Here is a 26,761-nt window from a genome sequence, read left to right on the forward strand (position 1 = left end):
AATGACCTTGGACCAAGTCATATGAATTGTATTACATCATTTCTACAAATATTAAAGCCCCTCTAAAGAGTACGCATACAGGGGAGTGATAAAAGAAAAACCTGAATCATTAGTAATTAGAACATGAAGAGTCAGCTTCTTTTAGACATGACTATATGAAATGATCTTATTTTTAAAAGAGGGTTCACTTTGGGGAATGAATGGCAGGAGCTTCAGTGACAAAGTCTGCTCAACTGGCTAGTTGCATCTGCATTTAAATTGCTTGGAAAGACATCAGTAACCAACGTCTGGAAATTATGGTTAAAAGTATACATTCAACAATCATGAGGCTCAAATTTTAGTGTGATATTTGAAGAAAGACACAAGAGCAACAGTTCCAATGAGCATGGGATCAGACTGTTGGCCATAATCAGACTGTCTGTTAAAACTTCTTCTTCTTCTTCTTCTTCTTCTTCTTCTTTCGGCTGCTCCCTTTAGGGGTCGCCACAGCGGATCATCTGCCTCCATCTTGCCCTATCCACTGCCTCCTCTACTTTTACACCAACTTCCACTTCCACCTACGCCACACCTACGCCACTTCCAGCTCAGCCTCCTGTCTTTTAGACAGACCCACAGTCTCCAAACCATACATCATAGCAGGACGCACTACTGTCTTGTAAACCTTCCCTTTCACTCTTGCTGCTATCCTTCTGTCACACATCAGCCCTGACACCCGTCTCCACCCACTCAATCCTGCCTGCACCCTCTTCTTCACCTCTTTTCTACACTGTCCATTGCTCTGGATGGTTGACCCAAGATATTTGATGTCATCCACCTTTACGACCTCTACTCCTTGCATCTTCACCTTTCCACCTGCCTCCCTCTCATTCACACACATGTATTCCGTCTTGTCTCTACCGACCTTCATTCCTCTCCTCTCCAGTGCAAACCTCCACCTCTCCAGATTCTCTTCCACCTGCTCTCTACTCTCACCACAGATTACAATGTCATCTGCAAACATCATGGTCCATGAAGCCTCCTGCCTGACCTCATCTGTCAACCTTGATCCCTGATGTAACCCTACCTTCACCTTGAAACCATTTGTCACTCCAACTGCACACCTCACCACTGTCTCACTATCCTCATACATGTCCTGCACCACCCTAACATACTTTTCAGCTACACCTGACTTCCTCATACAGTACCACAGTTCCTCTCTTGGCACCCTATCATATGCCTTCTCTAGATCCACAAAAACACAATGCAGCTCCTTCTGACCTTCTCTGTACTTCTCTACCAACACTCTCAACGCAAAAATTGCATCTGTGGTACTCTTTCTGGGCATGAAACCAAACTGCTGCTCACTGATCTGAGCCTCTCGCCTTAGCCTTACTTCAACAACTCTTTCCCATACCTTCATGGTGTGGCTCATCAACTTTATACCTCTGTAGTTACTGCAGCTCTGCGCATCACCCTTGTTCTTAAAAACGGGGACCAGTACACTGCTTCTCCACTCATCAGGCATCCTCTCACTCTCCAGGATTTTGTTAAACAACCTGGTTAAAAAGTCCACTGCCTTCTCTCCTAAACATCTCCATACCTCCACAGGTATGTCATCTGGACCAACTGCCTTTCCATTCTTCATCCTTTTTAAAGCTGCCCTCACTTCCACCTTACTAATTCTCTGCACTTCCTGATCCACTATCTCTCCCCCCGTTGTCCTCCTCTCTCGCTCTCGTTTTCCTCATTCATTAGTTCTTCAAAGTACTCATTCCATCTACTCAACACTCTCTGTTCACTCACTAGTACATTACCCTCTCTATCCTTTATCAGCCTAACCTGCTGTACATCCTTTCCAGCTCTATCTCTCTGTTTAGCCAAACGATACAAGTCCTTTACTCCTTCTTTACTGTCCAGCCTCTCATACAGCTCATCATAGGCCTGAGCCTTTGCCTTTGCCACCATTCTTTTCGCTATGCGACTAGCCTCACAGTACTCCTGCCTACTTCCTTCATCTCTCTGGTTATCCCACTTTTTCTTAGCTGCCTTCTTCTGAATACTCTCCTGGACTTCCTCATTCCACCAGGAACTTTCCTTGTCTTCTTTCCTCTGAGCAGATGAAACACCCAACACATTTTTGCCAGTTTCTCTCACCACCTTAGCTGTAGTTTCCCAGTCCTCAGGTAGCTCCTCACTGCCCCCAAGGGCCTGTTGCAATTTTTCCCTGAACTGCCTGCAACCATCCTCCTCCTTCAGCTTCCACCATCTAATCTTTGGTTCTTCACTCTCTTCCTCTTTTTTGTTTCTAATCTCATTCTACAGACAACCACCCTATGCTGCCTTGCTACACTTTCCCCTGGCACCACTTTACAATCTCCAATCTCCTTTAGGTGGCATCTCCTGCTAAGGATATAATCCAGCAAACCACATAGAGAGGGATATTGTAGTAGAGTTACAGTACATAAACCCCTCATTACAAAGACGACTGCTATGGGGACATTTTGCTGGAATGGTATTAGAGGGAAGGTTCACTTCAAATGAGTTCAAACTTAATCTGACTGATCACCTTTATCCTATGATGAAATGTTTCTATCCAGGATGTGACCCCATCGTCAGATCCCTGAATGGTTTGCTGTTTGAGAATGATGTAAATCATATGCAGTGGCCTTCTCAAACCTCAAACTCAAACCAGATGAATACCGATGGGAAATTTTGGATTGATGTGTTAGACTGCGCTCTCCAACACCACCACTACCACCACCACCACCACCAAAACATCAACTGAGGGATCTTTGGGAAGATTGGTGATTCTCTCTCTTGTGCAGTTCCAGCGATGTAGAGTCTATGTCAAGGCACACTAAAGCTGTTCTGGTGGGTTGACCTTACTAAGACACAAATTTTGATATTTGCTTTAATTTGTCCTTTACTTTTAATTTGTCATGACATGCACATATAGAACACAAAAAAACAAGTACCTCCAAATGGTGACTTTACAGTAGAAGGCAAAAATGTTTTTTTTTACTTTCAATACAAGTTACAGTTAACAAGGTGCATTTCTATTGGTCTGTTCACCATTACATTTGCACACAATGTTAAGGGCAGCTGTTGTGTGTCAATAATGTAGAAAAAGAAAAATTAAAATAATGGAAAAACTATTTATTTATTTATTGATTTATTTAGTATGAGGGCATTATATAACTATATGTAAACATATCTGTATACTATATTCTGTAATAAAATATGTTGCATATAGCTTTTTTCAATGGCAGTTACAGTAAGCCCTGCATTTGCCACCTCTCTGCACACAAGGGCTTTTATTTAACAAAATAACTACTGGAAATGAGACTGAAAATAGAGCTAAATAAGTATTTAAATATGCTGAAAAATAGGCTGCCTGAAATTCTAGAAAAAGTACTTCTCATGTTGTATGAAGTGTTCCATCAATTCACTTTGAATTACAACAGCTAACTTTTAACAGGATGTGCTGTTGGATTTTAAGTCTGTAGTTTATAGTCTCTCTCTCTCTCTGAGTGTGTTTGTGTGTCATAGAGGAGGAAAGTTTGGCATTAAAAAATTCTTCAGGTTTGAGAAGTTTTAAATATATATTTACACCCTGTTGTTACTCCTGGGAACTGTTTTCCACCAGCTAATGAGGCTCTGGAGCATGGTTCACTCTGTTATTTCTGGCATGCACCAGCCACACACACACACACACACACACACACACACACACACACACACACACACACACACACACACACACACACTCTCTCTCTCTCTCTCTCTCTCTCTCTCTCAGTAGCTCAGTGCTAATAACAAATAAGAAGAAATACATCATGCCTTTTAATTTAAGAGCCAGGCGGAGGTCTGCCAAAGTTAACACGAGGCAATCTTAGGTAATGATCAGCAAATGTGTATTAAGTTTCATTGAGCATGACTTCACATTCCTCATCTTTAGCCCAATATGGCGGTATCTTAACTCTGCTGCTGCTATGGAAGGGGATGCTGTGGAAGTCCAGATTTATGTTTATGGGAACCACTTGTGCTGAAACAAATGAAGTTGGAGGGTTTGTGTAACTCAGGCTGGGACATCCACACCTAAAGGCTAGTCTCTGCAGTCTCTGACCTTCTGACCCACACCGTCCTCTAATCACTAATAGCTCTCAGTTCCTCCATAAAGGAGTCAGACTTTCCACAGCTTTATGGATGCTGGGTGTGCTACAGTTAGTATAATCTGCTCAGGTGGCATGCATATCATCATACAGTATATTTCTAAAAGTATTCACTTGTCTGCCTTCACATGCATATGAACTAGAGTGACATCCCATTCTTAATCCATAGGATTTAATATGATGACAGCCCACCCTTTGCAGCTGTAACAGCTTCAACTCTTCTGGCAAGGCTTTTCACAAGGGTTAGGAGTGTGTTTATGAGATTTTTTTGACCATTCTTCTAGAAGTGCATTTGTGAGGTCAGACACTGATGTTGGACGAGAAGGCCTGTCTCGCAGTCTCCGCTCTAATTCATCCCAAAGGTGTTCTGTCAGGTTGAGGTCAGGACTTTGGGCAGGCCAGTCAAGTTCTTTCACACCAAACTCACACATACATGTCTTTATGGTCCTTGCTTTGTGCACTGGTGTGCAGTCATGTTGGAACAGGAAGGGACCATCCCCAAACTTTTCCTACAAAGTTGGGAGCATGAAATTCTCCAAAATCCCTTGGTGCTGAAGCACTAAGAGTTCCTTTCACTGTAACTAACCACACTACACCATAATCCCCCCTCCACTAAACTTTACACTTGGCACAATGCAGTAAGACATGTACCATTCTCCTAGCAACCACCAAACCCAGACTCGTCTGTCGGATTGCCAGATGGAGAAGCGTGATTCTTCACTCCAGAGAACACAGTTCCACTGCTCTAGAGTCCAGTGGCGGCACTTTACACCACTGCATTTGACGCTTTGCATTGCGCTTGGTGATATAAGGTTTGAATGTAGCTGCTCAGCCTTGGAAACCCATTCCATGAAGCTCTCTATGCACCGTTCATGCATGAGCTCATCTGAAGGCCACATGAAGTTTGGAGGTCTGTAGCGATTTGACGATTTGCAGAAAGTTGGCAGCCTCTGTGCACTATGTGCCTCAGCATCTACTGACCCTGCTCTGTCATTTTACGTGGCCTACCACTTTGTAGCTGAGTTGCTGTCGTTCCCAGTCACTTCAACTTTGTTATAATACCACTGACAGTTGACTGTGGAAAATTTGGTAGTGAGGAAATTTCATGACTGGACTTGTTGCACAGGTGGCATCCCATCATCCCATCAAATGACTTTTTCATTATGTTCAAGGGAAAATTAGAGTTTTTCTTTCATCATGGCAACAACAGAAGAGTTATAATAGAATGTCATCATATAATGTAAGTTAATCCAGAAGGCCTCATGGACTGAATTCTGTAATTTGTAGCTCATATTTATTTAATAGACTCATAATACTGATTGTATTTAACTTTCACAGGTCTTGTAGTAATCCTGTTCCAAAGGAATAACATCCAAATAAATTGGTTAAATTGATTCAATGATACAAACATTTGTAGTACCTAGTTGGATACAACCAAGTGAGCTCTCCTACAGGTTGGGCTTTCAGGAGCTGAACTGAAGTCCTAACATGTCAGATTAACCACTAACATAATTAGGAAGTGACAGTATAATTAACCAATCACATTTTAATTTCCTAGTGAGTGGGGCCAATTTGTGAGAAAAAAGTGACTCTAGACTGCTGGACGTCCTGGATACGTCTTTGATTGTGAGTAGAAGTGGTAGTCTGATCAATGCCAGATGTAGAAAACAGATGCAGCAGTTCTGTGCCAGTGCTCTTTACTGAAGGAGTCACTGTAAAATGGCTATGAAGTAATAGATATTTTAAGATATTTTGTTACAAGCTTGAAATAAGGCATGGAATGGACTCTACATGCTTCAAATGTCCATGTTTAATCTAGAACAGCCAAAAATTGTTCACGTGAAGCGCCATTAGCGCCATTGTATGCCATAGGAGCACTTGCAGGAATTAAATTATCATAGAGGTTTTTCTTTCTTTTTACCTGAGCTTTGACATTTATGTCCCGAACTGAAGGACCAGCTATGATAGTCATGGCTCACCACTGTCAATCAATATAGGTAAAACTGAATGTTGTCGTACACCATCAATACCAGTATATCATTATAGATCATAAATATCACCAAACACTACAAACAGGAGTAGTGTTTATCTGATGGTGAGGTCTATGCAACGCAAGACAGAAACACAAGCCAGACATTGTTTATACTGTTGCTGATGCTCAGGCACTTTCTGTCTTGTTCTTTGGCCCGCCTTAATTTGCAGTTCCTTCCTTTGAAGTGTGGCACACATTTATATTTCCTGAGCTGCAGACACTCGCAGCGTTTTGCCCACCGATGCTGCAATCGGATAGCACATGTTTCCATGTGGGCCTTTCTCAGGCCCGCCACTGATGATAGAAAACACAAGCGGAGAGGATTTTTGTGCTGCGTACAGGGGCTGCAGAGAGGCCCCCCGAGCCGGCCCAGACACCGCCACAGGGGCTTCTGGCACACCCTGGCAGCAGAATGGTTTCAGTTAAGAATTTCAGTAATCACTTTTAGGAGTGTAATATATAGCTGACCTTTGGCAGCGACACACGACCCCCTGCTCCCCCGGCGATTTGATCAAAGGAAGCGGCGGTGGCTGTGCAAACAGCGCTATCAGTGAACTCCAATGGATTTACTGCCTGCTTCTTCTCTCTTGTCTCGGCGGAGTCGTGTGCTGATACTGGCAGAAGGAGAGGTATCGTCTTACAGGATCTCGCCCTCCTCACCTGAATTTACAGCCCAGATCACAGCCAGCCCCCTCTTCAGCAGCCTGTGCAGTCCACCACTCATCAGCAGCGGCAGAAAATAGCCCAGCAGTGTATTCACAGCAACACACACTAGCCAGTAAATGGTCCACAAAACGTTTTGCACCCACCACTGGCCTCTGGAGAAATGTATGAACATCACTCTTGAAAATAAGACTTCCTAAATGGTTCTTGCCATGGTTCTAGGAAATATATTTAGTTGGTATTGAAACTTTACGTTATATAGAGGTTCTTTGAACTTTAAAAACACTTTTCACATTTGCTAAAATTGTTCCATTGAAAGGTTCTTTCAACACTTTTTGGTTCCAGGTGGCAATTTTAAGAGTGATGGTGGAAAAAGGGAATAAGAGGTTTGGGGGAGATGCTGCAGAGTGGAGTGGGAAAAAAACAGAATTAGTTTATCATGTCTAAAGGGTGAAGCAGCAGGAGGGAGAGAGAGAGCATGACCTGTGTATCACAGCAACTGCTGTGGCCAAAAGCTGGTATGGAACCAGGTGTTATGCAAGCCAGTCAAGCCAAAATGAACCACACACTACAAAGAAGTAAGCAGACTATTATTATTATCATTATTATTATTATTATTATTATTATTATTATTATTACCACTAATCTCATCCTCTCATGTACTCACATACACTTCTACTGTCTGAACACCATGATGTTGATATGTTTCAGGAAATACACAAAGTGAACACAAACAAGATGTCTTTCTATTAAATTTGGCACCACTGTATTGGTCCATTCATCATGAAATTCTTAGTCATTGTAAAAGGCAGCTTACATTTTCAAATCATATAAGAATAGAAAAACAAAGAAAGAATGATATTTTGACAAGGTTTTGATCTGACAATGAAGAAAAATGAACTGTGTTATGAAAAAAAAATCACCAACTGCACACTGTAAATTTTATGTTACCAATTGACTGTTGGATTTACTGTGGACAGTATGTGAGGCAGATCAGATCTCGACAAATACAAAACATGACACATAGAGTATCATCTTACCCTGACTTATTATGACCATAAATCATAAGTGGTCTGCTGTCTCATTACAATGTCTCATTTTAAACCTCCGTCCAAGCCATCAGCCTGAATAGTTCATATGTGGACAGACTTTGCAGTATTGCAATAACACAATACCAGACAAAACAGTGGAGGAAAATACTTATACGCATCATTTAAATCACTCACTGTAGTATCTTGTGTGCTGTTTGTGTACACTAGCATTGAAAAGTTTGGAATTTCTTTTGATATTAATATTTTCTTTATTAATTTACCAGAAACTCTACTGAGTTACACTCTGAACTACACAGCAAAAGGTTGTATAAGAATAAGTAATACTGTAATTATCTATTTAAAGGAATTTTATCGTTATCTGGTTCGAGATTGGTCAATTTTGAAATATAACATATCATAGATAATCATTATCTTAGAATCACAACCAGTCATTGTAGAATCATCTACAGCTCTGTTTATCATTCTGCAAACATGTAAAAATGTAATTATTTCCTCAATAAAGTTTGAAGTTAATTAACTGATGAGTTCATCACTTTTTGTTTCACAGCTTCACTAATGATTTGTAATTATATAAACGTTTCGATAGACTTGGTGGATGCCAGTGTACATTCCAAGGATGGTATTTCAATGAGAATAATAGTAATGAAATAAACCAAATCAAATCTGAATGTCATAATCCAGAGTCCATGCGAACCACCCTCTTGTTTCACATCTCATAACCTCAAGCTAAAACACACAATGTTTTATGGATTCCCAAACCACCGTGGCATTCAAATGAATTATAGATGGACAGTAAAAAACAGAACAAGAAAATAACTGCAAGTCAAACAAGTCTTGACCTTTTCTCTGGCTGTGGGAAAATGTTTTCTCCCATTCTGTTCAAAATATGTGGTCATTTTCAACATTTCATTGCACCATCTGCTCTGTTGAAACTAGCCTACAGTGCAACATGTTGTCAAGTTACACATTCATCAGCTTTAGCAAGGATCAGCCACCTGGTGGCATGATAACACCGAAATGTCTCACCAAATCCTTCCTTGCAGTTCCACTGAAGGACAACAATCAGATAAAGTCTAGTGCTGCTGGTGACTGGACTGGTCATTTGGGGAGTTTGGATGAATGAGCTGTGTCTGAATTCCAACATTTAAGAGAAAACCTCTTCATGATATATAAGGGAAATAAATTATGAACACAAAAAATAAAAACACCAGTTCCACGTGCTTGCATGACTGGGAGTGTTTATTTGACTCATTTGATTACAATGTGTGCTTTGTCATTAAAAGTCCACAGGATGTCCTGTGTTTTTATGAGCTTCTTAGTCAAACTAGGGGGGAGACCCAAGAACTGCTTCCTGATTCTGCCACGAGAGAGTAAAACCACCTCGAGTTATGACCATCCTGGAAAACAGCAGGAAAAAAAAAACACAAATAGTACCCAGGAAAAGAGCCATTTTTCTCTTCTTCCCATCAGAAAGGGCTGCCTTGAATGCAATCTGCTCATTGTGGGAAGCTTGTGTATTGGCAGATTGACCAAAAATTAATTATGGATTAGGGTGGTGTAGTCGACTTGAGGTCAGTGTACTTATCAGCTGTCTTTTACTGAACTAGCATAGCTACCCTGATGAGGGTATGCACTCTTACTTGAGAGGGAGGGGGGGGGGGGGTTAAGGTGCTGGATTGTGTCCTGATTTACCCCCCTCTATCTCTGCCCAGATGATAAGATTGCAGTGCTTAGTGCGTAAACTGGAGTAAAGGTACCTTACAATAAAATGCTTACTGCTTAGTGTGAAGTCATAAGTCCTGTGTGATGGGCCTGTTATCAGAACACGTGTGTTGTCATTACCGTAACGCAGCAGGAACATGGCCTGTTTGTTACGTATTTGTCTGGCGTATGGTAAGAGTGATTCACCTTGCTCTTCCGTGAACTCTCTGGGCCTAATTAATACACTTCACAGCTGGGAGAGAGCCTTTTTGTCGGCCAAGGAAAATAATAAAGCAGCAAAGTGGATGATATATTGCATGAAAGGCGCACAAGAGCAATTCTTGAGTTTGCTTAAGTCCAACTCATATCAATTCTGTTGACCTGGACACAAGCTGCTTTATTAGCCCTCTGCTTCCTCTGTTCCCAACCTTACATCTGGCTGCCACAAGGTGAGCTCGGACCCTCAGTGCATTACCGAGTTAAAAACACCTCACGCCTTTTCCGAAGGGAGCTTTCTCCTGCAGGCCAGGTAGTGGAGACTGTTCTGCAACTGGCCTGGCCCTCCGGCCTCCACTGCTGCTGCTGGTGGTTAGCAGAGGGATCAGCTGAGACTCATGTGGCCGGCCTGGCTGTGCTCCCCGCGACCCTGCTGGGCTGAGCCGCCTGTTAGCCCCCACCCAGACCACATTCCTGCTTTATTCCCAAAGCTCCAGCCTCACTAATCAGGGCAACACGCAGTACAGTTACCCCCCTAAGACACATACATACACACACAGATACACTCACACACAAGCACTCTTTACCTCTTCTGCTCCTCTTTGACCCCTTGAACTACGGGGACCCGCCGGCGAGTCCAGGCTTCAGCTTCTCAATCTCTTAACTGCACTCCCAAACATTTCTACACGGTTCCAACACAGTTCTTGGCATGGAAGCACCGCGGTAGGGAAAACCTCTAATTGGTACAGAATCATCACAATTTATTTCTGCAAAGATTGTTCTTTAAAGAACCTAAAAATCTGTTCTTTTGTGTCATTGCTCCAAAAAACCTCTTTGGCACCTTCATTTACTCTCTGTTATTGCTGTCATACCCTGAAGTAGTTAAAGGGATTAAACATATTGTATCGCATTAGTGGAGGTTATTTAAACCTTTTACAGTGTCTTCATACTCACCCTTCTCATTTGCAGATATGGTTCTTTAGAAAGTTCTTCATAGTGGTTCTTCTTTTGCTCCTTTGTTCCATTAAGCAGTGTGAGTTTTTTTTTTTTTTTAGCAAAAAAGGACTTGTAACAAAAGTAGAAATGCTTTTTAGTGCTACACAGAACCATATTTACGATGGTTCTTTAAAGGATCACATGGTTCTTTGAGTTGTCATGATTATATACACAAACACTGCCTACACAAACATTGCCTGCATGAAAAGATGATTCTTCTGTGGTTTAGTAAATGGAATGTTTCTTTATAGTTCCATTTTATGCTTAAATGACTCTTTGCATGGTGAAATAAAGAACCTTTTTGAAAATGTATATATATATATTTGGTATATAACACAAAAAAGGGTTTTTCTATTGTTACGATGTCAAATTTGTAACAATAAAAGAAACGTTTTTAAAAAGGTTAGATATAGATATTCCATATTTTGGTCCTATATGGAACTTTTTAAACTATACAGCAAGTTTCCCATCATTTTATACATGCAGGCAAGTACACCTGACACTCAAGTGCACACACACATACACACGCACACACACACACTCAGCACACACCCTTCTCCTCCAGACCGCCATCAGGGCGATCCAAACACAGCTGTCAAAACTCCTGCACTTCCAGTGCGGCAGAGGTGAGACAGGCAGGGTGGGAAGAACGGAGGTGAATGAGCCCAGCGGCACACGCACACACAGGCCCGAGCGCTGTATCATGGACGATATGTGAAATGACTCCTTGGGACCTCAGTGGGATCCACCTTGCAGGGGCCTCTCTCCCTGCTGTCCAGTCACGCTCAGCAGCAGAATGCGCACACACACACTCAGCTCCGGGCTCCATCTCCACCCTGCTCCTCACACATATGCTGCTGGGCCATGTATGCTCCACTGTATGCACATACATATTCCAAATCTAGTCAAGTTCACCAGGCTCATGCTGAGAGCACTGGCTGCAGAGCAAACAGATCATAACCATTAAGTGATATTTTAATAGGTATTCTATATTTTCTGTATGGTATATGTAGATATTTAAAATGAGCTTTTTTAACCAGTGTGAAAATTGCTGTATGCTCGATCAGTGGCTTGTTTTTTCACTAAATTCGGTGGATGGGTAGCTATGCTCATAACACAGCCTGAGGAGTTAATGTTCTCAATTATCTAGTGCCTAAATAAGTTACAAACAGTGCAGCTTATCGTCACTTTCAAAAAAGCAACAAAAACCATGTATCTCTATTTTTGTTGATTTTTACACAGTGGCTGTTCTTTACATTATGACAACATTTCATGATAAATGGACCAAAAGATATTCTCCGAAATCGCTTTGAAAAAACCTCTTTACATTAAGTTACATTATAAGTTAAGAATGTTTTTGCCTTCTCCTGTAAAGTTACTGATTTGGAGATGTACATGTTTCTTTGAACAGTGATGATATGAAAATGCATGGATTCTGGGATGGTAGAATGTGTCCAGGAATGGAATTCATGTTATCCTGAAAAGATAACCAAAATCTAGGACATGGGTGGCAACCATAAATCGTCATAAAGCCCACTACACGCTGGTCACACAGTATCTTACAGCAGATAGTATAGAATGAATTTACTAATGCACTCATGAACTTTGAACCAAAGCTTATTTTACACCCCATGCTAATACCCCATGCTAGAAGAAAACAGTGTAGACTAGCATGGCTGGTCACCTGCAAAATGAGCATATGTTGTGTTGTTGTTTTTGATGCTGATATGCTGGCCAACCAGCATGGCCATTTTGGGTGACCAACTAAACCAGTACCAGACCAGACATTGCTAGACTTGCACAAACCAGCTTAGGCCTGCATGAATTCCTGTGGTCTGTGCTAGTTTTTTTTCAGCAAGGTCATAAAGATTACTTTTCAGTCCAGTACAGATTTACATAGACATCTTTTCAGAATTTGCCAGCCAGTTGTTCTAGATTTTTTTTTTCCTCCCAGTCACATGAAGGGCAGCAATCTCACCAATGTCATATAAAAAATAAGAAGTCCTGCAAGCTGGCCCACATATCACAGCCAGTGTTTTGGTTGCATATAATAAATATATTAATGAGATTAAGTGGCTGTTTTGTATTAGGTTCGGCATGATTGATAGTGTTGTGCAATATACTGATAACATTCGAACCTTGCTACCACTTCCAGTAAGTCACAGGGACACTGAACACTTCCTACAAGCGCATGCACTGACTCACTTTTATATTCCATGCTGTAAATCCCTAACTTCTTTAGGTCTATAGCAAAAATTTTATCTGGACTCAAGCCCATTAGCAAGATTCCTAAACTGAGGAGGCTTTCAAGCTTTATTTCTTTCTCTTTTGTTGTGTAACAACTCACCTCAAACATGCCCCCTAATCCTGCTCCATCCTGTTCTTCTAAACGAGGTGCGAGGAATGCGCTGGACACTTCAGATCTGCCACTGTGCAGGCGAGTGACGCTGAGCCAGGAATTAGAGCACTACTCTTCTGCTCTTTGTCTGAGCCACAAGGAGACGAGATCCAGCTCTGCAGCCTCGGGTGTTTTAGCGTCTAAGAGAGAGTACAATCCTGAAATCGTTTCATGAAAAGCCACCAAAAAATGAATCAAATATAAGCTATGTTGAATGCAATACTCAAAATCTATTAAAGTGAAAGAAAAACGGTGAGATTTTTTGGGAAGTTGGCTGACAGTTTGATATTCTCTCGACTGCACTGGATGGTACCTACTTAAGGAAAATATGTTTTTCTTGTGTTAACCATAGTGCAAGGAAATGGTGTGGTTTTACAATTTCAAGATTGTTATGGAGATCTTCAGCTCTCCCACCACATTAAGTGGTTGTGGTACACACACAAGCCCTCTGAGACCATAGAAACATACACAGTGGTTTAAAGTTGGGCACATGCCAAGACAAATGGCTGCTTCAGGTGAAAACAAACCTTGGCCAGAACTGCTTTTTGTATTCCATTGGAGGGATTTCTTTCTTGAAATGTCTTACAATAATGGAGTTCTCTGGCTCCTCTGTTCTTGAACATGCTGTGGGCTTGAGAATTCATCAAAATGAGGAATTAATGTTGCCACTCTGCAAATGAAACAGTTTAACAGGTGTTTCAGGATTTAAAAGGAATGACCTCTTCAAAGCCATTAGGGCCCTTCTCCTCGCTCTATTTGTGACATTAAGAGATGGAAACTGAGGAAAACTGACTGAGGATTTGTCAACCGTAAAACACAACTTAAGAAGAGGAAAACTAGTGGAAATTTTCACATTTCCCCCTGTCCACCCCCCAAGTTTAAAGCCATCCCTACTGCCGTTCACCTACAATTGACCATAACTGGCGTAATACCACAATAAAAGTATTGGCTATACCCTGAGCACTCGTAAATCTTAAGGAGGGAACTTTACCTCTGCTATTTCACAGGGTCATTTCCCTGTGTGCAGTTTCATATTCAAATGTTCACATTTACGAGCAGCCAAGGCTTGTTATAGTCCGCAATGGTGAAGGTATGTTACATAAATCCCCATATCATTACCCCAAAAGAAAAAAGCTTAAGGTCTAACAATGATTAACAGCAAAAATCTAGTAAATATGTTACTAACAATTCAACGTGTAATTTTAATTATAAATTTGGATTGAGTATTGACCCCTAGATAAGTCAGCTATTAAAGATTGATACTTTCCATCTCCCATAACAGCCATCCAAGGAGATGACACTGCCTAATTGTGTAATCCAGAGCTTTCAGTCAGTTTGTAATGCTATCATGTTCTCAACTGGTCTTAAACTAGTCACCTGTGAAACACCTGAGGGGGAGTAGGTGAAAGGGGTTAAATGGATTCAATTAAGAGAACAATTGGTTTGGTCATACAATTAAGAGCTCAGGCATACTGAATGAGGAAAGACCCTGAAGGACTACATCTAAGGATCTCAAGCATTCAGCCAATCTGGTCTACCCGCCCCCCTGTGGACCAAATGAACACCAACTGGGAGCTGTGGGAGCTGGCCTGGCCCACTCCTCTCCCCCATGACCAACGACCTGTCTGACCTGTCAGCTTCTCTCACTTTGAGGGAGAGGTGGATGGTCACACTGTGATTTCATGCTGAAGAAATTGGCTCATTCGTAACTTAAGCTTCCTCCAGCGAGGGCAATAATCAGGTAATCTATCAACACAAGCTCATACAATGACCTTAGCAAGACATTATGTGAAATATAACTCAGTGAATGCAAGACATTGCCAAATGCCATTCACTTTATCATGAGGGTACCATTTTAACTGAATGCCACATATCTTCTGGCTACACTATTTAGTCTCAAAACATTGCCACCTCCACTTTCTCAACACTCCCTTCAAAGCTGAACTGTACAGAGCAGTGGAGTGGTGAATGGAGGGGTTGAAAAGGGCATGAACCATATCAGAGAAAGAAGGTTAGAAAGCTAATCGGTACTTTACTCAGCTTGCACAAAATCCCTCGCTGAATGGACCTCTAATCCTTTAAGATCTATGTAACTGTATGTATAAAGTCTGTTGCTAGATTAACGAGATGAATTCATCGTTACAGCTGCTTATGAAGTAAAATCTCTGTCACATGGAAAAAATTAAGATTCGTGGCCTAGCACAGTAACACGCCAACACAGGTCAGTCCCTTATCACTAATAATCATAGGTGAATAGGTGTGTTTTCCTATGCCATGCTTCGTTCACAGAAGTTTGTCCTAGGATGTGCATGACGTTTTCAAGTTTCACAGGTGGAAATGATTAAGGTTTGACTCTTGGTGAATTTTAACACAGCCAAGAGCAAGAAAGGCCTGATATAAAGTAATATCAACACATACAAAGATACACTTTCATGGCTCTTGTAAGAATTGTGCAGGACTAAATAGCCCATTAATCTAATGATGTCTTTCGAAAGTTATTTCACAGTGAATAAACATGGACAAAAGCTTATGTTTTATGGCCGTCCATGTGTTAAACAACTGTAAATGGTGTGAAGCTTTTGGTCTTTTGCTGCTGGGTTTTGCATAATTGTGCTTTCAAACTTTTTGGAATATACCTACATATTGAATACAGTCTCAGCCCTTATTATAAACGGTTCAGAACCTCACAAGCAATAAAGTAAGCTTACAGTTACGAAAGGACACATGCACACTGGATAAGCTATATTCATTCAGCATCTGAGCAAAGTATTGATGCCTAAAGGAAAACATGTATCTCCAAAATAGTAACTTTATCGGAGAAGGAAAAAACTAAATTTGAATGTAAGTGAATGTAAAAAGGTTTTTCCAAGTGATTTTGGAGCATTTCTATTGGTCCATATATCTCAAACGATTCACGCAATGTAAGAGGGAGCCACCGTGTTCAAATGATATCAAAAAACATCAAATAGTTCATTTTTTTGTTATTGTTGTCATTGTTTTTAGACAGCAACATAGTGTACAACCATTTCTTACATTCTTATACACGACATCCTTGCCATTCCTCAGTAGAAAGGCTCTTTGGCCCACTGTCTCTGTTTTTCATGTGTTCTAGCCTTCCTGTTAATTAATCCTTCTCTCTATTTCATCCACACCCACATATAGAAAAATAAGATGTATCCACTGGGATTCTCTCCCCAAATGTCAATCACCACCAAGTTTGACTTTTGCACCTGGAGTGCAGGAACATTTGCGACTCTCCAAATAACCTGAATACCAAAGTTTAGCTGCACCTAATTGTTTCCAGTCGAAATTAAAATAACCTAAGCTGTTCCTTGTAAAGAGAATTGGCCCTTGTCTGTCAGACAGGTTTGTGGAAACGTTCTCTACCTGATTGGAGGAGCACCTTTCAAGCAAATCAAAGTGCTCATATGAAGCAGGCGTGGTGTGTTGTGGTGTGTTGTAGTGTGTTGCGGCTGTGTGTGCGGTTCCGTGTTGCACTCCGGCTGGATGAGGTTTCCTCACTAGCCTCTGCAGCCTGATTGACTGTGATGGGCTTTTTTTTTTTTACTCACCGCACGTGTTGTTCCTGTCCCACACCCGCGCTGCATCGTCAGGCTTTTCAACACCTCAGCCTTTTTCTGGCTCTGACTCAGAGCTCTATCTCCAGGGTGCATTAGACAATCTGATGAAAAAAAAGAGAGAGATTGGCCTGTTTCTCAGGGAGAGCATGTTGAGCACTTTATTGTCACATAACACTGTTTTTCTCTTGGAACCTGGAAAAAAGACCTGACTTGAATTGAGTCAAGGGTAATTATGTGTCTATTATGCAAGGCAGAAGTATGCTTCAGTTTGTGGGTGAGCTGTGCTACTATTACAAATAAAGCAACTGTTTTATTCATAAACAAAATTGTAGTACAGCAGCACGATTGAGTTGCACCTTATTACATTCACAGATCCAAAGAGACCTTGTTAGTGTGGCATTACATTGCACTGAGTGCAAAAAGAAAAAGACATGAGTGCATCATTCTACAGACACTTACAGTTCACAGTGGTAGTGTTAGGAACCAGGTATCTAAAGTGTTTAATGCCTGTAAAAGCTACCTCATAGAAGGCTTTTACAACAAATGCTTTCAAATTAATTGCCTGATGTCCAAGATATATAGATAGATAGATAGATAGATAGATAGATAGATAGATAGATAGATAGATAGATAGATAGATAGATAGATAGATAGTACACATTCTGACCCCTGATTCCGATCATCATGGTAAAGAAATCAAAATCAGTAAGTTTCTGTACAATGAACCATTTTACATCTTTTAAAATTTTCATTTTCATTTTTATCACCAGCTACTAGTTTCTGATGCAAAATACCAACACAGGTGCAGCTGCAAGACCAGGCCTATAGGGGTCAGTGTTTGCTCTCAACAGTTTACTTACAGGTGAGAGTCTCTGGGTCACTGCAATGGCCACATACTTTCCACTCCACACTACAGCGTTCCACACTCACTCCTGCTCAATTACCCTTCCCCTCTCCTGTCCTAACACTGCCATAATAGCCACTATATAGGAGGGCACTAAAGTATTTAGAAACGCTGAACTTCAACCAGGCCAAGAGGCATTTGAAGGACACTAATGTAAGGGGCTGAGCCCTAATATAAACAACATTTATCACATGAAAGTTCAGGCGGGCCCATTAGGCCAACTTGAAGAAAGGGCACTCCTGCCTGGACGCCCTAATGGCCCAGCTGCTTCATCTGGCTGCTCTCTGAGCTTCAGCCCATCTATGCTCCACAGCCCAATTTGGACTTCTCAGTCACTTTATCTTATAAATCTCCATCCACATTCTCTCGCTCTTCTTTTCTTAGGTTTTTTTGGTGCGCTCTTTTTTAGTCGGGCACAGAGATCTCTCAAATTCCGGATCATAATCTAATTGGTACTGTGAAAATGTGTAAATATTTCTACAGTAATAGACAGGAATGTATGGGTGGCAGTACTTTACCACACAGACCTTTAACAGAACTATTAGCTATAGCTGTATATTATGCTTAATTTTTATATATATATATATATATATATATATATGTATATACACATATATATATAAATTAACTGTATTAATGGCCTGCTAAAATGGCCTATAAAAAGTCTTTATGGCTATTCACATTTAAGTCGCTAGTCCATCCTTATTATTTTTTATTCTGACAGCCTTCAGTGATCTACAGAAATCACATCTGTTTGATTAATTAATGTTTAATCAGTCAGTTGGGGAAATTTCTGATTTTGCAAAAATTCAGCATAATCCATTCATAATTCTGCATAATGCTAAATTTAGTAATTTGATGTGAAATGTCTCATAGCGGAGAACATTACTGGTTTTAATTTCCAAGTGGTGATAGGAACCAGGAGTCTCAATGTCTACAACATGATTGTAGAGATTTTATTTGCTATCCAATTGACCAGTGAACTTCTGAGTTTAATATGTAAAGTTAATAAATCTTAATAAATCCGAAAAAGAGCCTCTTTTGCCATACACTATTGGAAAAAATTTAAATGTTCCTGCAAAGGTACAACGGTGGTTTTAAGGTCCAAATGTATACCTTATATGTGTTTTCCCCAGGTAAAAAGTATATATTTGTACCTTGTCATAACCTAATCTTTTAAAACAGAACAGTAAAATAAAAAGCCTGGAGACAAGACAGGTTGTGTGGAGTCAATACAACTTAGAAAATATGATTTCACTGGATTATGGCACAGTTATGTTCCCTGACTGAAGGTACTGAGATGTGCCCATGAAGGTCAGTTTAGTATCTTTATTTCTGAGAGTGTATAGCACCTCTCTACATTCTTAAAAAAAGAGAACTCTTGAAGGGTTCAGGCTTTAGTAAAGGAACGCTTTGCATGATTAGAGGGTTTTGTTGGATCATGAAATAGTTTTTTTGTGTAGCAGAGTGCTGAAGATGGTTCTATACAGAACCTTTTTGAAAAGGGGTCTATATAGTATTAAAAGGTGTCCTGCTTTTTTGTGCCATGTAGAATGCTTTTCAAAAAGATTCTATATAAAACCATCTACAGCACATTCTTCATCTATCTGAAGAACCATTTCACCATGCAAATAACCTTTTAGTCATGCATGGAGTTCTTTGAGTGTTCATGGTTCTTTTGAGTGTTCTATATAGAACCCTTGAGGAGCCATCTTTTTTTTAGAGTGTGCAATTTTTGTATTTAATGTCTTTATAAAACTTATGGTTTGGGCTTCTCTCAAAACTTGTGTAAGACAGTGGCTCAGGCATCAGGCAGCATGTTTGTAACAATTTCATGAATAGCTTTCTGTGATGTTGGTTTTAGGGGCATTAAACCACCAATATGGATTATTGTGGCTGGGTAAGTTTCTCTAGAATGGAGCATTTCACATCAAATCTTAATGATTACATTATACAGACACTGAGAAACATCTGTGATATTTCTGTTAAAATACAGAAAGCTCCATTTATTAAGATTTGTTTCTGTCTTTTTCAGCACATACTTTACAACCCTCAGGAGGACATCACTGACTACATGTTCAGCTCAAATAAAAACATTTATCATGTAGACATTCTTGGCAATGAATGTGGTCTAAAAAACAATGTATCTTGTAAAACTGAATTAGATTTTTAAAAAATAAAACCAATGCCAAGGAGTATTGCCTTTCTTTTTTGTCCTAATAACACTCTGGTCAGAGTGATGTTTGTTGGTGTTTTTTTGCCCCATCATTTTAAGATTGTAGGATGGCAAACACTTTCCTTTAGACAAGTGAATCAGGAGGATTAAAAGTGTAAACACACAAACATGCACAAACATGCATAGACATGAATGTTATTAAGACCACCAAGCAGCCAGTGTTAATCATACGTAACAGAGGGAAACGTGAGCTAATGAGGCTTTTGCTTGATTTTTAATTGGCTTTTTTTCTCTCAGTGTAGGAAATCTTTTCCACATCACCAGCGAGAGAGAGAGAGAGAGAGAGAGAGAGAGAGAGAATGTTCTGTCTAATGGAAGCAAGATCACATTTCTCGGTGGAAAGATGTGTTGAGAGACTAAGCATTTGAGACTTTGCTCTATAACCTGTCAACTTTTTATGACCATTAAACAGTCTCATGATTATCTAATCATCTAATGGTAATTAAAGTCCAGTGTAAACACTGTACATATTTCTATAAACGCTGTATCTCAGTTTCTTTCAACTCTATTTTTGTACAAATTTGAAAAAGCCAGCTTTTAGGTTTCATGATGAATGGAGTGACAGAAATACTATCATCTTCCATTTGAAGGTATGAATTATTTTTTCCTTCTTCTGTAACAATCCCAGGTGAAAAAAAACAGGAATTTCTGAAACTGGAGTTCATAAAATGATTAAAAGATGAAGAGAAAATGGGACTTTGCAACAACCGTACAAGACCCAGTAGACCATCAAAAGTCACACCATCCCATAAACAGCACTTAAAGCTTTCATCTTTGAGAGAGGGGAGAAAATCAAGGTGCACTCTCGCTTCAGAAAAAAATCCACAGGTGTTTCTGTCCATCCTTTCACTATGAAAAATCAGCATTAAGGGTCTGAGAAGATGTGCAGCTGTGAAGAGGCCGATACTGAGTAAAGAAAATAGATATGTATATGTTATACCATCACTGTCCAAAATCATGTATCTCATGGACCTCCTTTTTGGCTATTTCTTTTGAGCACAGCAGTTATTGTTTACATTGTGTGAAAAATTCATGACAAATCAACCAATAGAAATGCTCCAAAATCGAATGTTATATGGTGTTTTGACTGGCAAGAATGCATCTTCTTTCTTTCTAACCTACTCAGCTCTTGTTTTCTTCACTGCCTGCTTGTTGGCTCAGTACCCTGAAGGGGAGGAAACTGCTTGTGTGCGTTTGTAAGTGAGTGACACACTCTTACATGGGATTTGTGGAGGCCGCTGAGCCGTTTCGGTTAAAGCCTGCAGTACCACCCAGTGACCCCTTCATTGGGCAGCCACATCGAAGATTAAAGGTGAACATGAGGGCAAATCAGTTATCCAGTCAGAAACACTGATCGTCAGCTCTCTACCGTTTCTGTTCTTCTGTTCTCTCCCGAGAACACATATACACACCACACTCACACGCCAATCCGCCTCCTTCTTCCTCTGCACAGGGTCACGGCCCCACCACAAGCAAAGGAATGAGAGAGGATGCATGACTTCAAAAGCCATTGCTGATCACTCTAAAACACTCTAAGTTCAGATTGTGCACGCAAAGGTAATCCTTTACTCTCCCTCTCTCTATATTTCTCCCTCTCTCCCTCACATACACACACAGACACACACATGCACAGTCACACACTCATACACTCATAAATGCATGACTGAAAGTTGTGGTCTTTGCAGCTAAACGACTAAAAATGCTTAAAGGATCTATAGTCGTCTGTTCAGATCAGCATACAAACATTTCTTAACCTAATTATAAGCAAAATATAATCTTCAATCTAAACAGGTAAACTAAAGTCAGCAGTGGATATAAATGGTTTTGGTTGATGATGCAAAATTCACCAATATTAACAATTTTCTTTTTTATGATATTCATTGTTTTACACATTGGCCTTAGACATACAACGTCAATGCTATATAACTAAATGCTGTCTTTATTAGAGGAATAACATGTTTTCCATTACACATAAGCTATTACAAAGGGATTTACAGAATTTTGGAGCAACACCATCTATCCATCCATCCATCCATCCATCCATAATAAAATTTACACCTATAACTGTAGCTAATACTCATAAACTCATTTTGTCTAATCACAGTGCAGACTGGTTTCAGATGCAAGCAACATTTGGGCTGCTTCCAGAAGAGAAATAGAAGAATGACAGCACTTTGTTTTAAATAAGTCATTAAATATGTTCAGCTTGGCCTTCTGTGCCTTTGAAGTTTGTCGAGAGATGACTGGGTGCACTGAACATTTCTAACATTTTCAATTTTGGTTTGCGGGGCACCCCCATTCACTGTCCATATAAAATATGGTCATTTAAACTGGGCAATAAAACAACTTTTATGGCAGCATTGTCCCAACCCCCACTGTGAGAATGCTGCATTTGCTTTCCAAATGAAGCTTGCTGGACTTTTTGACCCAGGCTTGCTGACTCAGAATAATATACCAGGTTAAGCCTACTGCTGTGTTCTGGGTCAGTTTGACCTGCTTTAGTGTAAATCGCTGCTCCACACTCACTTGTTCTTCAGCCTGGTTGCACTGAAACATTTGCTTTTTTGTGTCGATGAACTGTGCAATGTAAAAGATGTTTTTATATCTGAGTTCTGGGTGGCTTCGTTACTGAGTACATCACTGTTTTTAATGTTTCTTACTCTCTTCTCAGCATTTCTGGAAAACAAGGACCTCTGTGTACTTGTAGATCTTTGTGTTTTACATTGAATATGATTATGTGACTGTGACTGTGTGAGGGACAACCTTAAACAAATACTTTGCTCCCAGTATTTACAATTCACCTCCAAATAATAACATTATGGAATGGTATTTTCAAGATGTACACATTGGAGCACAGGGGACTGGCAAATTTACAGGCTTATTTCTGTGACTATAGAGATACAATGAATAAAAAACTTTACTTTAGTATGATTATGTTTTCCTGCAACAAAACATGCAATGCATTACAGTTTTAATTCCTGTAGAAACGCATGATGCATTTAAAACACAAATTTCCTCTATATAGGTCATTCATGCCCTTGTAAGTAATTCGTGTGTGCTATGTGTGGCAGCTGACTGCATGACACTGCAAACAATCTGTCGATCTAATCACGCTGACATTAAACTGATGGATAAACTGATGAAGAAGAGAGAGCAACGACCTCACTTAAACAGGTCTGACTTGATTTGTAAAGTCAGTTTTACTGGCTATTTTCTCAGTTTAGGCATTAGACATTAATCATTTTAATACGATTACTTTTCTCAGGAAATAATCAGTAGAGCAATCCTATCACAGTTTGAGAGAAGCAATTAATACTTTGTAATGGGTTAATTTTTTTTTAGTAACTAACCCAAACCTGCTTGTAACACCATCCTAACTAAAACACAGCCAAATAGTATAAATTATAGTATAATTAGCAAGCTTCTGATGAAATGTAATAGAATGTGAATCAAAATCAGGTATTATTGGCCAAGTATGCTCACAATACACATACAATGGAAAATTCACACATGCAGTGACAAGAACACTCAATCATTTTTGCACATCCAATTTTATGTTGTACACAACGGTGCACAGGTTATGGCTGTGACTATGAAGATGATTGAGCAACAACATGTAAAAAGGGCTCCTGTGACCATCTTCTTTATTTTCATGATATAGATCCATTTAAAGTTTAAACAGTTGTTCAGGTTGATAAAGAAAAAGAAATACCATCATGCAATTTGTCCAAATTTGTATCCTTATATTGGAAGATATATTCAGGTGTGAAGATTATTTTCAAACAATACATGACATGAAAACATGAATGAATGAATGAATGAATGAATGAATGAATGAATGAATGAAAAATAACTCTGTATTTTCAGCTCCATCAATTACTCAGCTAGTTTGGACTGCTAGCGCTAACAGAAAGGCTAGTATTGTGGCAGGCCAAACCCTACAGTTAGCGCACAGTGGCTGTGTTATACTGACCTAATCAAGCATTAGGTCATTCTGATCAGCCCCCTGAGAGAGAGAGAGAGAGAGAGAGAGAGAGAGAGAGTAATCTGTTATCTCTCAGTACTCAGAGTTATACTACATGTCTCACACTAAACTCCAGCTACAAGGTGCCAAATAGGATTATTTGGAACACTGCCATAGAAGAATCACCTTTGATTCCCCCTACACCATTTTTGTAAATGAAAAGTGTGAATATGAAGAATCTCTACTCCAATTAAAGGCTGCATTAAAGGTTTTTCCTACAACCCTACGAACAAACCAAAAACCATTCAGGAACCTTTATTAATCGCTTTCTACAGATCATTCTGACAGAATTCAGCAATTGTTAGTAAACATAAAAGAACTGCTTACCTCAAGCTCAGGCTTCCTCTTTCTTTTTTTTTTTTTTTTAAAGAAACTTTATTTTAGCAAAAAGTATAACAGTTTACAATTAACAAACAAACATCATCATTACATAAAAAATATCAAAACAGTTACAGACTTTATATTTTAAAAGGTCAGAAAATCCCATTTCTTACCTTCCTGTTTTTTTGTATCGATAGTCCTTCTTCTTTTCAGTTCCCGTATAATTTGACTAAAAACAACATCACTGGACACAAAAGCTTGATCAATCGTCATTCTCGTTCTTGTTTTCCACAGTTGACTTTTTACGATGCAAATGATTAGCCATAATAATTCCTTTTGTTGTTTTGGGAGAGAGTTTCCAAATAATCCATATGCTATTGTCTTCATATTCATTTGTATATTTATATTTAAGCTTTGTAATTTATTCCATGTTTCTTTAGATCTATAACAATCAAATAAAAAGTGTTCTAAAGTTTCTTCAGCGTCACAGTTTGGCATGGGACATTTTATAGTCTTTACATAGCAGCTCCACCTGACTGCAGTTCTTACAGGTAGTCTCCTAACAGAGATTAGCCACGATACATCTCTCAGATTTCCTGATAGAAGTTTATTGTTAATATTATTGCATGCGTCTTTATATTCATTTGGTTGTAAATCTTTGTAAATAATCATATTACCATAAATAGAGTTACATATTAGTTTATATATTTCTTTACTATGATCATTTATCCAGTTTATATTGAGATGTTTATGTTTTGCAATAAAATCTGAATACAGTAATTTAAAATATGGGAAATTGGATCTTTGGCCTCCTCTTTTTTCTTTCCAGTTTGTTCATTTTCCTACCCAGGCTGCTTCTTTCCTTATCCAGGCTTTCTAGATGCACCCCTCCCAGCCACCGCCCCCAGACCTCCTGAACTCCCCCCGTCATGGCTGTGTGTGTAGATGGGGCTCTCAGATAAGCTGGACTGGAATTCCTGTCTGGGGGTTCTTGTGAGTGACCTGGGTGGCAAAGAGACTCAATGAAAATCACTCAGCACTAAACTCAATAAGGTACCCTATGCTGTCTGTTTCTTCCCACTGCCTTCTCTCTCCTTTCTTCCCTTTGCTCATTTTTTCTTCTTTCGGTAATTCCACAAGGTTCAAATGAAGCAAAAGAAACTGAACTTTTTACCCCAAATATCAAAGTAGCAGAAACGTGCTTGTGAGCGCATTGCCTGAAGAGCCTAAGTGCTCATTAATACATGAACGAGATTAGCTTTAAAATAACATGAAAAATGTGATTTAGACAAATCCGGCTTCTTACAAATATTACTAAGGATTATACACAGGTCACTTTCTCAGTCATATTTACTCACAATACAGCACGGTACTGTTAGGAGTAACACCACTGCTTAATACACTCTGAAATCTCTCTCGTTCTTAGACTTGTGTTGCAAGACCTGTGGACTTCAGAACTTGGAATAAAAAAAATTGTGTTAAAAACCCTGTCTTTGCCAAATGAGGGTTGAGAGAGAGAGAGAGAGAGAGAGAGAGAGAGAGAGAGAATTTGCTGTGGTCTTCACAACCACATGGCCATTGTGCCCCAAGAGAAGTTCATTAGGAAGTGAAACCTTGAGCGGTTGACGGCTTGCTTTGTTCAGGAGCGAGCAGCCCGACACAAATGCCATTCGAAGGCATTTCACTTTCTTTTGTAAACAAAATGCAAGAGGGAAAATGTCATACATTTAGTGAGGAAAAGAAACTGATACAACCTCTGGGTATTCCAGATACAGTCTCTGTGCCAGATCTGCAGAGTTCATGCACTGCCATTTTCAAAACAGCACGAAAATGTATTTATTTTACTATGCACTGCATTGCTGAGCAATTATAAATCTTTAACATTAAAATAGCCAGGCATATCAATTATACTGTTTTGAACTTCAGGACAAGATGTGTTTTTCATTTCAACAGATTTAAATGTAGTTTATACAATCACACAGAGACTTCTAGAGTGTGTGGTTATAAAATATACTATGTGCTCATATTGTCTGTCTTTCATTGAGTAGTGTAGTGCCAATGAATCATGTGAATATTAAGAACATATTCAACCCTTCAGCATAGGCAGTTAGGATCAGGCAATCCACAGCAACATTAAGAAATGAATGTATACTTACAGGGTTGGATTATAGACTGGGCCAGTGGGGCCAGTGTCCAGAGGCATCTGGCTGCCACCTCAAACCACACAACCCAAAATGACTCAAGGACCGAGTGATCCACTGAAGATGTAGTAATTAGATGAATGAATGGTTTTGTCATAAATGTTTAAAAAGCATTGCCACTGGCATAACAAACCCTTCTAAAACAGTAATTTATTAGGAGAATGAAAAGTGAGATTTTATCAAATGTAATTTTGAACTATTTTTGTGATCCACTTGAAATTGTCAGAATATCTGGTTTTCTCCAGACACATGGATGTCAACATGCGTATTACCAAAAAAGTCCAC

General features: G+C 39.7%; 1 long non-coding RNA gene across 1 annotated transcript; it reads left to right on the forward strand.

Moving 5' to 3' along the window:
* Nucleotides 1-14,720: 14,720 nt before the first annotated feature.
* LOC108434175 lies at nucleotides 14,721-19,756 on the forward strand. Its single transcript, XR_001858344.2, has 3 exons — nucleotides 14,721-14,950; nucleotides 17,561-17,652; nucleotides 19,730-19,756. It is a non-coding gene; the product is annotated as an uncharacterized LOC108434175 (long non-coding RNA).
* The last annotated feature ends 7,005 nt before the right edge of the window (nucleotides 19,757-26,761 follow it).

Source organism: Pygocentrus nattereri, chromosome 3 (assembly GCF_015220715.1).
Source record: "Pygocentrus nattereri isolate fPygNat1 chromosome 3, fPygNat1.pri, whole genome shotgun sequence".
NCBI lineage: Eukaryota > Metazoa > Chordata > Actinopteri > Characiformes > Serrasalmidae > Pygocentrus > Pygocentrus nattereri.